The sequence below is a fragment of the Pseudophryne corroboree genome, chromosome 4 (assembly GCF_028390025.1).
Source record: "Pseudophryne corroboree isolate aPseCor3 chromosome 4, aPseCor3.hap2, whole genome shotgun sequence".
In the NCBI taxonomy this organism is placed as follows: Eukaryota; Metazoa; Chordata; class Amphibia; order Anura; family Myobatrachidae; genus Pseudophryne; species Pseudophryne corroboree.
Window position 1 is genome coordinate 111,389,069 of NC_086447.1, and position 13,634 is coordinate 111,402,702.

Consider the following 13,634-nt stretch of genomic DNA (forward strand, 5'->3'; position numbering starts at 1 on the left):
GTGAATTTAATATCGCTTCAAGACTATAAGACTTTTAGAGTAAAACCTAAAATTCATCCAGCCAAAGTGAAAATTACAGGGTACACTGGGGAGGAAATTCATGTGAAAGGCACTCAAATATAAGGGACAACAGTTTAAAACATCTCTACTGATTGTGGATAAAAATGTGCAACCAATTCTAGGATTAAGTTCCTGTGAGAAACTAAGCTTGCTAAAGAAAGTTTTTATGGTGACATCACAAGTAGAAGATGACTGCAAATCGATGTTTACAGAATACAGAGACTTGTTTGAAGGTCTAGGTTGTTTGTCTGGAGAGCATAAAATAAATATAGACATGCAAGTTTCTTCAGTGATACACCCCTGTAGAAAAGTGCCGTTTGCGCTGAGAGAAAAACTGAAACAAGAGTTAAATCGCATGGAAGCCTTGGGTGTGATACAGAAAGTTGATGAGCCTACTGAAGGGGTAAGCTCCTTAGTAATTGTTGAAAAGAAAAATGGGCAACTCAGAATATGTCTAGACCCCAGAGATTTAAACAAAGCTATTAAACGAGAACATTTCAAACTACCAACCAGAGATGAAATCATGTCGCAATTTGCGGGAGCAAAATGGTTCAGTAAATTGGACGCATCTTCAGGATTCTGGCAAATGAAGCTAGATGAGGCCAGCTCAAAGCTTTGTACATTTAATACACCAGAAGGTAGATACAGATTTCTTCGACTACCATATGGAATATTGTCTGCTCCAGAAGTATATCACAAAAAAATACACATGATTTTTGAACATATTCCAGGTGTTGAAACAATGATGGATGACATTATTGTCTGGGGATCTACAAAGGAAGAACATGATTCGAGATTGAGACAAGTAATGGAACTTCGCAAGAAAGTGAATCTAAAGCTAAACAAGGACAAATGTGAATTTGGCGTGAATACACTTACCTTTATGGGCGACGTGGTCTCGGATCAAGGTGTAAAACCAGACCCAAGGAAAATATCAGCCATAGTGAACATGGAACGTCCTAACAACAAAGACGACATCAGAAGATTCCTAGGAATGATTACTTACTTAGGAAAGTTTATTTCTCAACTCTCTGAATGAACAGCCTCTCTTAGATGGTTCAAGACAAAGATAACGAGTGGATGTAGTCACATGAACAAGAAGAAAGTTGGCAAAACTTGAAACAGATCATTACAGAGCAACCAGTGCTAAAATTCTTTGATCCTGCGAAAAGAATAAGAATTTCAGCAGATGCTTCGCAATTTGGCCTAGGCTCAGTGCTGTTACAAGAACATGAGGATACATGGCAACCAGTAATCTATGCATCAAGAGCACTGACAAGTGCTGAAACAAGATATGCTCAGATAGAAAAAGAACTTCTTGCGATCACATATGCATGTGAGCGATTTCATCAGTTTGTGTATGGTCAAACATTTACAGTGGAAACTGACCACAAGCCATTGGTAGCTATCATGACTAAATCATTACATGACTGTCCCATGAGAATTCAACGAATGCTTATCAGACTACAGAAATATGATGTACACTTGCTGTACTGTCCCGGCAAATACATGTACATTGCTGATACACTTTCTCGTGCTGTGGACAAAAGTGAAGGTTCCAAAAGTCTGATGGATGAAAAGATAGAAGCCTATGTTAATTTGATCGTAGCTTCTCTACCAGTGTCTCTTGCAAGACAAGAACAGATTAGGAAAGAAACTGAGACAGATGACACAATGAAAGTGTTGAAAGATATCATTCTGAAAGGTTGGCCAGCAGAAAAACATGCGTACCCGCTGTCTATCCATGATTATTGGATGTACCGCAGTGACCTTACAGTTGTCGATGGTATTATTTACAAAGGCAATAGGTTTGTCATACCTGCATGACTGAGAAAAACTATGCTGTGCAAGATACATGAAGGCCACTTAGGAGAAGAAAAATGTAAGCGGAGAGCGAGTGAAGTTATGTATTGGCCAAGAATGAACCAAGACATAGCACAGACTACTACTTTGAAAGAGCTGCCACCTAGTGTAGCGAAACGCATCAGGCTACAGGGACCCATACCAGGAATCTTCATTTGAAAGTCCGGACCATCCCCCACTACACTCCAGTACAAGATCGAATAGGAGAGTGATTGCACTTTGGCTGAACTGTTGAATCCTGCCTACCGCACTGCATGAGGAGCTCACCAATTACCACCTTGGAGCAACATACCCTCTAGCGGTAAAACCACCACCTTGGTTATTTACACACCTCCTTAAATCAACAATTAATGGACATAATAATTATTTTGGGGGAACAAAATTTGGAACGGACTTCCTCATTTTAACACTGCTTCCATTCCTGGCTTATTGGGTAATCCTGGTTTCATCCATTGTATTATGCATATCTTTTTAATGTTCGTTACTGGAACTTACCATTAATGGTTTATATCAATATATTTTAGTATATTCACTTTTAATATTAAATTGAAATATATGACTATACTGTTGTTATATGTAATATTTTAGCGCAACCAATCTTTCTTTTTGTCTATATATTGTGGGAGTGACTTCCCGTTTCTTACGGTTGCTGCTTGGCATAGCACCCCACATCTAAGCGCCCGAGAATCTTGGGTAATTCCTCTCTTCCACATAGCACAGACTACAGCTACATGTGAATCATGTCTTACGTATAGATCGAAACAACAAGTCGAGCCACTGAGTCCTCACGCAGTGCCAGAGAGACTGTACCAGAAAGTGGCGCAGATTTGTTTGATTGTAATGGGAAAACGTACATTGTTGTGACTGATTATTACTCTAAGTACCCTGAGGCAAGACACTACATACAACTACTAGTAAAGCCGTAATCAATTGCATGAAGTCAATCTTTGCAAGGCATGGTTTTCCTATGGAAATGTTCACTGACAATGGTCCTCAGTATTCCAGTGCTGAATTTAGACAATTTGCTGATGAGTGGGAATTTGTCCATACTACGTCAAGTCCCCACTATCCACGCTCAAATGGGTTTGTGGAAAGTTCAGTAAAACCGTAAAGAGTCTCATGAAAAAGCTCAAGAAGGTAAAGAAGATTTCTACAAAAGTCTTTTAATCTACCGCAGTACACCTTTACAGAATGGACTTTCTCCTGCACAAATGCTGATGGGAAGGAGGATTAGAGCAAATCTCCCGATACATGATGAACTGCTTAATACACATAACTCAGCGTTGGTCAGACTGAGTAAGGAACGTCAACAGGCGAAACAAACTGTTCCATGACAGGCGAACAAAAAGCTTACCTGATCTAAAATCAGGTGACCAAGTCCGTCTCAGAGATCACGAGAAAGGTATTTGGGTGCAGAAAGGTATTGTGCAAGCACAAGTAGCACCAAGATCTTATACTATACGTACAGAGCGTGGAATGGAACTAAGAAGAAATCGGGTGGATTTAAGATCTCAACCTAACCATAACCATGACTGAAGAATACCCTTCATCTGACATGTATGATGATCCTCATAATGGTTAACAAACCACGATTCTAGAAAGGTCCAACATGGTAGATGAAACACAGACTGTGTATGAAAGACCCAAAAGGGAAATACGCAGACCTGAGAGACTCATTGAAACGTGTTAGATGATGTTCTTAATATGACGTTGTTAATTGTTGCATTGAAGCGTATAGGGCTTATCTTTAAAGAAAAGAGGATGTGATGTTAGTGTATTAGAATGCTTAATATTTGTAGACACTCCCTTACTAATATGTGTAAGCCTGAATCTTCAGTGATGGTCCCTGAGACCAGGGGGATGCTGGGAAGTGGGTGGTACAGTGTGCAGTGTGCCTGGAGTTGGTGATGGAATAAAGCAGCACAGCAGTGAACTCACATGTCTCTGTGTCCTGATGACTGGATTTACAAACATATGAACAAAACAGAGCAAATTATTATTATTTATGTAACGCAGGAGATATTATGGATATATCCTACTTATCTTTCAGTCCTGATCTGGTACACTGCCCCCATACAACAGTATGAGGACTTCAATTCAACAACCTCTGAAAATTTCACATTTCCAGAACTTGACTGTGGGAAGTGGGAACTGATGACATCTTCAGATTCCTCCCGCCTTACCCCACCCCCACGCAGTATCACCGTGCGCATTATCAATTAAACTCTTTTTTTTTTATTAAATAAACTCTTAACTTTAAATGAATGTATTAATGTCCTGCAGACAACACTGAAGTCCCAGTTAACTTTGGTGTAGCCCGACTTACTACAGGGTGTCTTTATGTGTAGGGGCACCAAGAGGGGGGATGGGTATACTGGAGGGCCCAGCGGGGTCCCTGGGCAGTTGCACATCCGGGAAGAAGAAGAGACTGCTGCGGCTCAGCTTCAGCAGTCTCTCTCCCAACCGAGCGACACCATTCTACAGGGGTTACCACAGGGGGTCTTTATGTGCAGGGGCACCAGGAGGTTGGGGATGGGTGTACTGGAGGGCCCAGCGGGGTTCCTGGGCAGTTGCACATCCAGGAAGAAGAGACTGCTGCTGCTCAGCTTCAGCAGTCTCTCTTCCAAACGAGTGACACCATTCTACAGGGGTTACTACAGGGGGTCTTTATGTGCAGGGGTACCAAGAGGGGGGATGGGTATACTGGAGGGCCCAGCGGGGACCCTGGACAGTTGCACATCCGGGAAGAAGAAGAGACTGCTGCTGCTGCTCAACTTCAGCAGTCTCTCTCCCAACCAAGTGACACCATTCTACAGGGGTTACTACAGGGGGTCTTTATGTGTAGGGGCACCAAGAGCGGGGATGGGTATACTGGAGGGCCCAGCGGAGACCCTAGACACTCGCACATCAGGGAAGAAGAAAAGACTGCTGCTGCTCAGCTTCAGCAGTCTCTCTCCCAACCGAGTGACACCATTCTACAGGGTCTACTACAGGGGGTCTTTATGTGCAGGGGCACCAAGAGGGGGGATAGGTATACTGGAGGGCCCAGCGGGGTCCCTGGGCAGTTGCACATCCGGGAAGAAGAAGAGACTGCTGCTGCTCAGCTTCAGCAGTCTCTCTCCCCAGCGCAGCAGTCTCCTCTCTCTTCCTGCACGCATTACCCACGTGGCGTCACAACACTTTTTGGCAGCAGGTGAAACACCAAGTGTCACCATTCCAGGCGCTGCCTCTACTTCTTAGCTATGTTGTTTTCCACGGACAAGATGTAAATATTATACTGTACATTCCGTTTTACAGTTTATAATGTTACTTGCAGACGCTGCCAATTCTCTTCATTTTTTATGGGCTCAGTAGAATAAAGCAGAGCCAAACATACAGAGTTATTCCAAACCTATCAGTCTATCAGTCTGTACACTGATGAAATTATGTTTTCTTCCAAATTTCTTCAATCATTTCGAGAATCTTCAGGGATCCTTGGGGTAGTAGGGAATGGGTTATATACAATTACATACAATCAACTGCAAACGCTGAACTTTTATGATCTCCAGTGTGTAAGTATGTGCGAGCCTCTGCCAGAATATATACATTCAAATGTAAAGGGCGGGATGTAATAAAGTCCACTGGGCGTGCAGGATGTGGCCGAACTCGCATTTTTTTTTAAAGGGCAATCATTTACAAGGCTAAACCATGCCTTGTAAATGATTGCGCCTTTAAAAAAAAACATCCGAGTTCGGCCGGCATCCCGCACGGCCGTCGAACTTGGACTTCATTACATAAAGTAATTGGGGCAGATGTATTAACCTGGAGAAAGCATAAGGAAGTGATAAACCAGCGATAAGTGCAAAGTGATAAGCGCACCATCCAATAAGCTTCTAACTGTTAATTTACATATTGGAGCCGATTGGCTGGTGAATTATCACCTTGCACTTATCACGGGTTTATAACTTCCTTATGCCTTCTCCAGGTTAATACATCTGCCCCATTATTGTTTCCTAATAAATACAAGGTTTTAGGAACATCCAATTACTGTATCTACATAGTAACCCGTTAATCACAGTCCACATGCAAGCATATATAAACACAGACATAACAAACGGACTATATATAGAGGGAAGTTGTTATTGTGAGACTGAGGGCCGGCCATCTTGGAGGATTGCGTTTGGTGCTGCTTGGGCAATAAGTGGCATGGCACCTAATGACTTTATTTAATACCAGCTTGATTAATACCCCAGCTACTCTGTCAAAATCCCTGTGCTTTAATATATAACAGCAAGTGACAGGGTACTAATGTGTGCTGTGGACATACAGTACATTATGGAGATGTCAGCAGGGGCTTCGGCCTCTCAAGATGTGGCTGGGACCGTCATTTTATTATACCAGCCAGCGAAGTATTCAGATTTACCCCTGAGTAAAGCAGATGGAATCTTGTTTAATGATAAGGTGTGTGATAAAGATGCAAAACAAAATATGGAAGACGTTTATTTCCAGTTATTTAAACTAAGGCACCGGGAAACAGATTATTTTCTGCATGCATCTTCCCTCTCAGACTACTACAGAGAGAGGAAAATTGCGTGTGGATTCCGCTCTAAAAATGCACCCACCATCGGGCGGAATAACCCTGAGTTTGTGCGCAAGTGGGTAGGCATCCTGAATAGGTGCGCACTGGACCTGATGGTCCTAGGGATCGAGGAATCCCCACGTGTTAAAATTGGCACTTTGAAAAAAGATGCTAAGAAACTTTTGGAAGACCCTGCCAATGTGAGCTGGGTGACAAATCTGGAACAAAAATGTGAACAGTATAAGAAAGATCTTCTAAAATTTAAGAGGAACAAGAAGTATACGGCGGACAATGGTTATGACGAAAATAGGGTATACAGATGGTTAGCCAGTGGAGAGAATGGTAACCGTGGTAATGAAATGGAACAGAGACGTAGACCCTGGCAAAGGAGAACATCAAGAAACACAATCAAGTGGAAACCTCTAATAGCCACAGTGACAGCGATTTTGTGGTGTCTGAATCCGACAAGCCTAGTACTTCAGCTAGTGTCCCTTTAGGGCACCCACCGGAGTATTTCAATCCAGCAAACGAGCTGCCACCCGCAGGGGCGGACAAAATAAAAGCCACAACAACAAGAAAAGCAGCAGCAAAGAACAAATGGTAATATTTCATTTATCGCAGTGGGTGTTGTCAGAGATGGAAGTCAATGTGCTACATAAGGGCCTTTCGTTTGTTCCAACCAATCTCCACGATGACTGTGAATGGAGAAGAGATCATCATAGGTTTGCTCGCAAACTGCGGTTAAAGGAACATTTCCAACATAAAACAACCAAGACAGAAACTACTGTGGTTGGAAGATTCATGCAATCTTCATCAAGATCTATAGATGATCCTCCATCTCTTAACCCCTCCCTGAAAATATTTAACCACCTGTTGGATGATTGTGTTACAAGATTTTTATTGGCTCCTGGTAAGATTCAGAAAAATCTGTCAAAGGCAGAAGCGTCAGCATTGAAAAATCTTGCCTAGTATGAGGACGTCATCATTAGGCCCACCGATAACGGCGGGGCCATAGTGGTTCAAGATATAAACGACTACCGGATTGAAATTGAACGACAAACTTGCAGAGGTCGATGTTTACCGTAAATTACCATGTGATCCAACTAAGCAGTACCAAGTAGAATTATGATCAATATTGGACACGGCAGTAAAAGAGGCCTATCATTTCCGCTCGTGATTCATTGTATCAGACCATTGCTCAATTACTGGACTTCATTCTTCAGCCGTTATTGTTATTAAAGAAGTCTTTTCTTAAAGATACTACCAGCTTTATTAAACTGTTGATGAATATTCAATCGGTACCTGAATGTACTCTCATGTGTTGCTTATTTGCAGCCTATATATGTCCATCCCTCACTATGAGGATTTGGCGTCGATGAGGAAATTCTTATATAAGTATATGGATGTGTCTGTTTTTAACCATGATTTGTTTATGCAGTTCCTTGAATTAACACTGTTTAGGAACTACTTTTTGTATGACAGTCTGTACTTTTTGCAATTACGTGGCTGTGCCATGGGGTCGGCAGTGGCCCCCACATACGCGAATGTGTATATGTTTGCTATGGAAGAAAAGATGTTCCTTGATAGACCTGAGATAAGTCAACATATCTTGGCATATACCCAGTACATAAATGATATCTTCATTCTATGGACCGGGGGTGCCAAATAAATTGATCAGTTGATAGTGGAGGTGAACCAGATGAACACCACGATCAAATACACCTATTCATATAGTACTGCGGTGACACAGTTCCTGGACGTAAAGGTTTTGTTTGAATAACGGACGTATTGAGACCGACATCTATTTCAAAGATGTGGATCGCAATACATTTTTTTTTTTTTTGGCTGGCAGCCATCACCCTTCAACTCTGAAATGGGGGCTTCCCCTGTCACAGATGATGAGGGTCGTCAGGATAATTAGTGATGTCTCCAAGATATCTTAGCACTTGGACGTGTTAATTAAAAAATGTATTGCCAGAGGATATGATTCTAAGACTCTTCAGCAGCAAAAACAAGTACTGAGAATGTCGAGATTGCAACTTCTGGAACCGACTAAACACAAAGAGTGTAATGTTATTCCATGGGTGAGCTATATACTACAGTGGCTAGCCCAATTATCAAACAAGCCACTAAAGCCCTTTGGCCTATAGTAAAATCTGATAAAGAGTTAGTGTGTTTCAGCAATAGTAGGCCTATGGCTGGGTTCAAATGAGGCCGTAATTTATGGGATAGACTTGTGATCACAGATTTCTCTGGTCTTGGCATCCCTAGACCCCCAAAATTAGATTAAAATAATATATATCTCCCTTTAGGATGGTCCTAATTAGGGAATCCGACTAAATTTTGTCATACTGTGGAAATTACCCTATCTAAATGCCAAATCTTCCAAATTTAATCCTGATTTATATCTAGTAAGTATCAATGTTTAAAAAATGATAAATATGTGAAAATTCCATTATACATAATAACCTAAATTGGATTTCTTCCAAATAGGTATAATAATTGGTTTGATCAAAATATCACTTTCTATAACCTCTTAAGAAGGTAACATCTCCTCAAATTTTGAATAAGAGGAAAAAATGTTGTTTAGAAGTATTCTGTATTTTATATATATATATATATATATATATATATATATATATATATATATTAACCAACTAATTATGGAGTCGTTCAATAGACAACCATTATTGTAATATAGATTATGAGTTTTTATTGTTAGAATGCAAATAACTGTTTAAAGAAGTAGTCATATATAACAAGAGTCAAGAATGTATTAAGGATATACAAAAATACCATTCTTGAATCATAGACTATCTGGACAATAGAAATATAATAACTGTTTTCAATGTGCATATTCTTCTCCTCATTATTGTTCCTTATTTATTTTTTATTTATGTTTTATTTTCCTGGTTACACCCCAAAGAACACCCCTGAAGAAGTTGCTGTAAGACGAAACGCGTTGGTTGAAAGCATCTTTATTCTTCATTTTAAATGTATAAACTGAACAAACAATTGTATTCCTAATGATAAATATTACTTTGTAAGGAAACATTTTTATTGCAAATGTGATTTTGAACTACATTTTCTTAACAATAAAAACATGTGTTTTTTTAAATATGGGTGTCTAAATGTGTAAAGTCATCCTCTCTTTATCTATTTATATATATATTCAGAAAAAGTATTATTATTAGACAAATAATTGCCTAATACGTTAAATAAGTGCGCTCCACAGAGATATCATTTGTGTATCTGTTTCTATGTTGATCTCTGTCGACAAGGGATCCTTTCTCGATGTTGAAGCCTGCCTATAAAAGAAATAGTGTTAAACTAACTGATATAGAATAAGCTAACTGATATAAAATAAGCACTAGAACAGTAGACTTACAATAAGAGCGCATTAAGGAATTCTATTATTATTATTTCATATATATATATATATATATATATATATATACATACACTGCTCAAAAAAATAAAGTGAACACTTAAACAACACAATCTAACTCCAAGTCAATCACACTTCTGTAAAATCAAACTGTCCACTTAGGAAGCAACACTGATTGACAATCAATTTCACATACTGTTGTGCAAATGGAATAGACAGCAGGTGGAAATTATAGGCACTTAGCAAGACACCCCCAATAAAGGAGCTGTTCTGCAGGTGGTGACCACAGACCACTTCTCAGCTCCTATGCTTTCTGGCTGATGTTTTGGTCACTTTTGAAAGCTGGCGGTGCTTTCACTCTAGTGGTAGCATGAGACGGAGTCTACAACCCACTCAAGTGGCTCAGGTAGTGCAGCTCATCCAGGATGGCACATCAATGCGAGCTGTGGCAAGAAGGTTTGCTGTGTCTGTCAGCGTAGTGTCCAGAGCATGGAAGTGCTACCAGGAGACAGGCCAGTACATCAGGAGACGTGGAGGAGGCCGTAGGAGGGCAACAACCCAGCAGCAGGACCGCTTCCTCCGCCTTTGTGCAAGGAGGAACAGGAGGAGCACTGCCAGAGCCCTGCAAAATGACTTCCAGCAAGCCACAAATGTGCATGTGTTTACTCAAACGATCAGAAATAAACTCCATGAGGGTGGTATGAGGGCCCGACAGGTGGGGGTTGTGCTTACAGCCCAACACCGTGCAGGACGTTTGGCATTTGCCAGAGAACACCAAGATTGGCAAATTCGCCACTGGCGCCCTGTGCTCTTCACAGATGAAAGCAGGTTCTCACTGAGCACATGTGACAGACGTGACAGAGTCTGGAGATGCCAAGGAGAACGTTCTGCTGCCTGCAACATCTTCGAGCATGACCGGTTTGGCAGTGGGTCAGTAATGGTGTGGGGTGGCATTTCTTTGGGGGGCCGCACAGCCCTCCATGTGCTCGCCAGAGGTAGCCTGACTGCCATTAGGTACCAAGATGAGATCCTCAGACCCCTTGTGAGACCATAGACTGGTGCGGTTGGCCCTGGGTTCCTCCTAATGCAAGACAATGCTAGACCTCATGTGGCTGGAGTGTGTCAGCAGTTCCTGCAAGATGAAGGCATTGATGCTATGGACTGGCCCGCCCGTTCCCCAGACCTGAATCCAATTGAGCACATCTGGGACATCATGTCTCGCTCCATCCACCAATGGCACGGTACACCACAGACTGTCCAGGAGTTGGTGGATGCTTTAGTCCAGGTCTGGGAGGAGATCCCTCAGGCGACCATCCGCCACCTCATCAGGAGCATGCCCAGGCGTTGTAGGGAGGTCATACAGGCACGTGGAGACCACACACACTACTGAGCCTCATTTTGACTAGGTTTAAGGACATTACATCAAAGTTGGATCAGCCTGTAGTGTGTTTTTCCACTTTAATTTTGAGTGTGACTCCAAATCCAGACCTCCATGGGTTAATAAATTTGATTTCCATTCATAATTTTTGTGTGATTTTGTTGTCAGCACATTCAACTATGTAAAGAACAAAGTATTTAATAAGAATATTTCATTCATTCAGATCTAGGATGTGTTATTTTAGTGTTCCCTTTATGTTTTTGAGCAGTGTGTATATATATATATATATATACACGACGTTTCCTGGCATGCAGCGGCACTCAGGGAAAGATACGAGCAATTATAAGCAAAAGGTGTTTATTCCATAGTGAAAAAAATGGTCCAACGTTTCGGGGCGCAACCACCCCTTTGTCAAGGTGAACAACAAAAGTGAAAACATAATGCAAAGTGATTACCTTTATACGTGAGAAGAGTGGGGAGGTCCCGCGAGCGGGAGGTGCAGCAGCGTTTCCGGGGACAGGAATGCTATTCCTTCCCTGCTTGTGTGCGTGAGAGCGTGATGTGTCAGCTCCGGTCACGTGATCCGGCATCGCGTCCCATGGCGTCCTGGTTCCCATGGTAACTATCCGTGTGACTGTTATACACTGACAGCCTACACGGAAAACAAGAGGACTCACAGGGTGTCGTGGCGCGGTGGACACGGTCCGTGCTGAATAAGTGGACATGTGTGAATGAAAGGTTAAAGTGTCTTCAATGAAGAAAACTACATAGAAATACACAGTATAAACATTTACATATTAGGGCAAGTATGGAATACAATATTAAGGCACATTTATAGCAATCACATGCTGGAGTGGCTGAATCAAGGCAGCCATATCGCTCCCAGTTTTAGCAACATCTAGTGTTGTGTTTAGACTTGCACTACTCGCATTCTATATTGTGGCTTATGCTTCACACCTGGGGCCAGTGTACGCCCCATCCGATGCCTGCCCCATGTGGACAGAGCACGGAGGGGCGCGCTCCGGGCACAGGCGCGAACAGGGGCCTGGTAGACAGCAATCATATATCCTGAAATGATAAATCTATGACTAAGAAACTGGCATTAGTTAAATATCAAAATACATTCCACTGCATTTTGTCATTGAGTCCTTTGGGCTTGATGGTTGCCAAATTGTAGATCCATCTCGCCTCCAATCTCAACAAGTCACCTGCTCTATCTCCACCCCTCAATTTTTTTGGGCATTGATCGATGATTTGAAATCTTAGATCGTTCATAGAGTGTCCGTGGTCGGCATAATGCCGGGCTACCGGCTGTTCTGATGGTTTGCCTGATAGTGCAGCTTTGACCGCAGACCTGTGTAGTGCAAGACGTTCTCGGGCATTCCGGATGGTCTTGCCCACATATTGCAGTCCGCAGGGGCAGGTGATTAGGTACACTATAAAAGTGCTAGTGCAGGTAAGTATGTGCCTAATATCGTATGTTTTTCCTGTACAGCAGGATACGAAAGTGGAGCCGGGATTCATAAATTTACAAGTCTCACACCCTAGACATTTGTAACATCCAGGGGATCTTGAGAGGAACGTGGTTGGTTCCGGTTTATCGAAACCTGTGATGTCCGAATGGACGACCCAATCTTTGATGCTCTTTCCCCTGGTGTGGCAAACCATGGGTTTCTTCCTGTGCAGCGATGATAATGACTTGTCAGTTGTGATAATAGGCCATAGTGCTTGTAAGGCCCTGGGCACTACTGGACTGGCTGTGTTATATTTCGTGACAAATGGTACAATATGAGTGTCCTTTTTAGTTTTCTGGCAAAGCAGATCCTCCCTGCGCATGCCTGCTACTTCATGCTGACTGGCCTGTAGTGCTTTGATGTTATATCCCCTCTCAATGAAACGATTCTTTACTATAGTCAAGGCCCCCTCTAATTCAGTAGGATTACTGGTGATCCTTGCCGCCCTGATAAATTGTGATTTGGGCAATCCTTTCTTCAGTGCCTCAGGGTGGTGGCTGTTATGTCTGAGCAGTGTATTTTTATCTGTCAGTTTATAGAATACTGCCGTTGATATTTCGTTGTTGATGATAGAAACCATCACGTCTAAATAATTTAGTGAGGACAGACTCCACGACGCTGTGACCTTGATGGTGGAGATTCTGTTGTTTATGTGGGCGATGAGTGCTTCAAATTTCTCCTGGCCGCCAGTCCACAAGATGAATATGTCATCTATATACCGAGCATAATATAAAATATGTTGTGATATGATGACATCATTAAAAAACATGTTCTGCTCTTCCTGAAGCATGAAAGTGTTGGCGAAGGATGGCGACACATTGCTCCCCATCGCACACCCACTTGGCAGTAGAATCTACCATCAAATAAAAAATA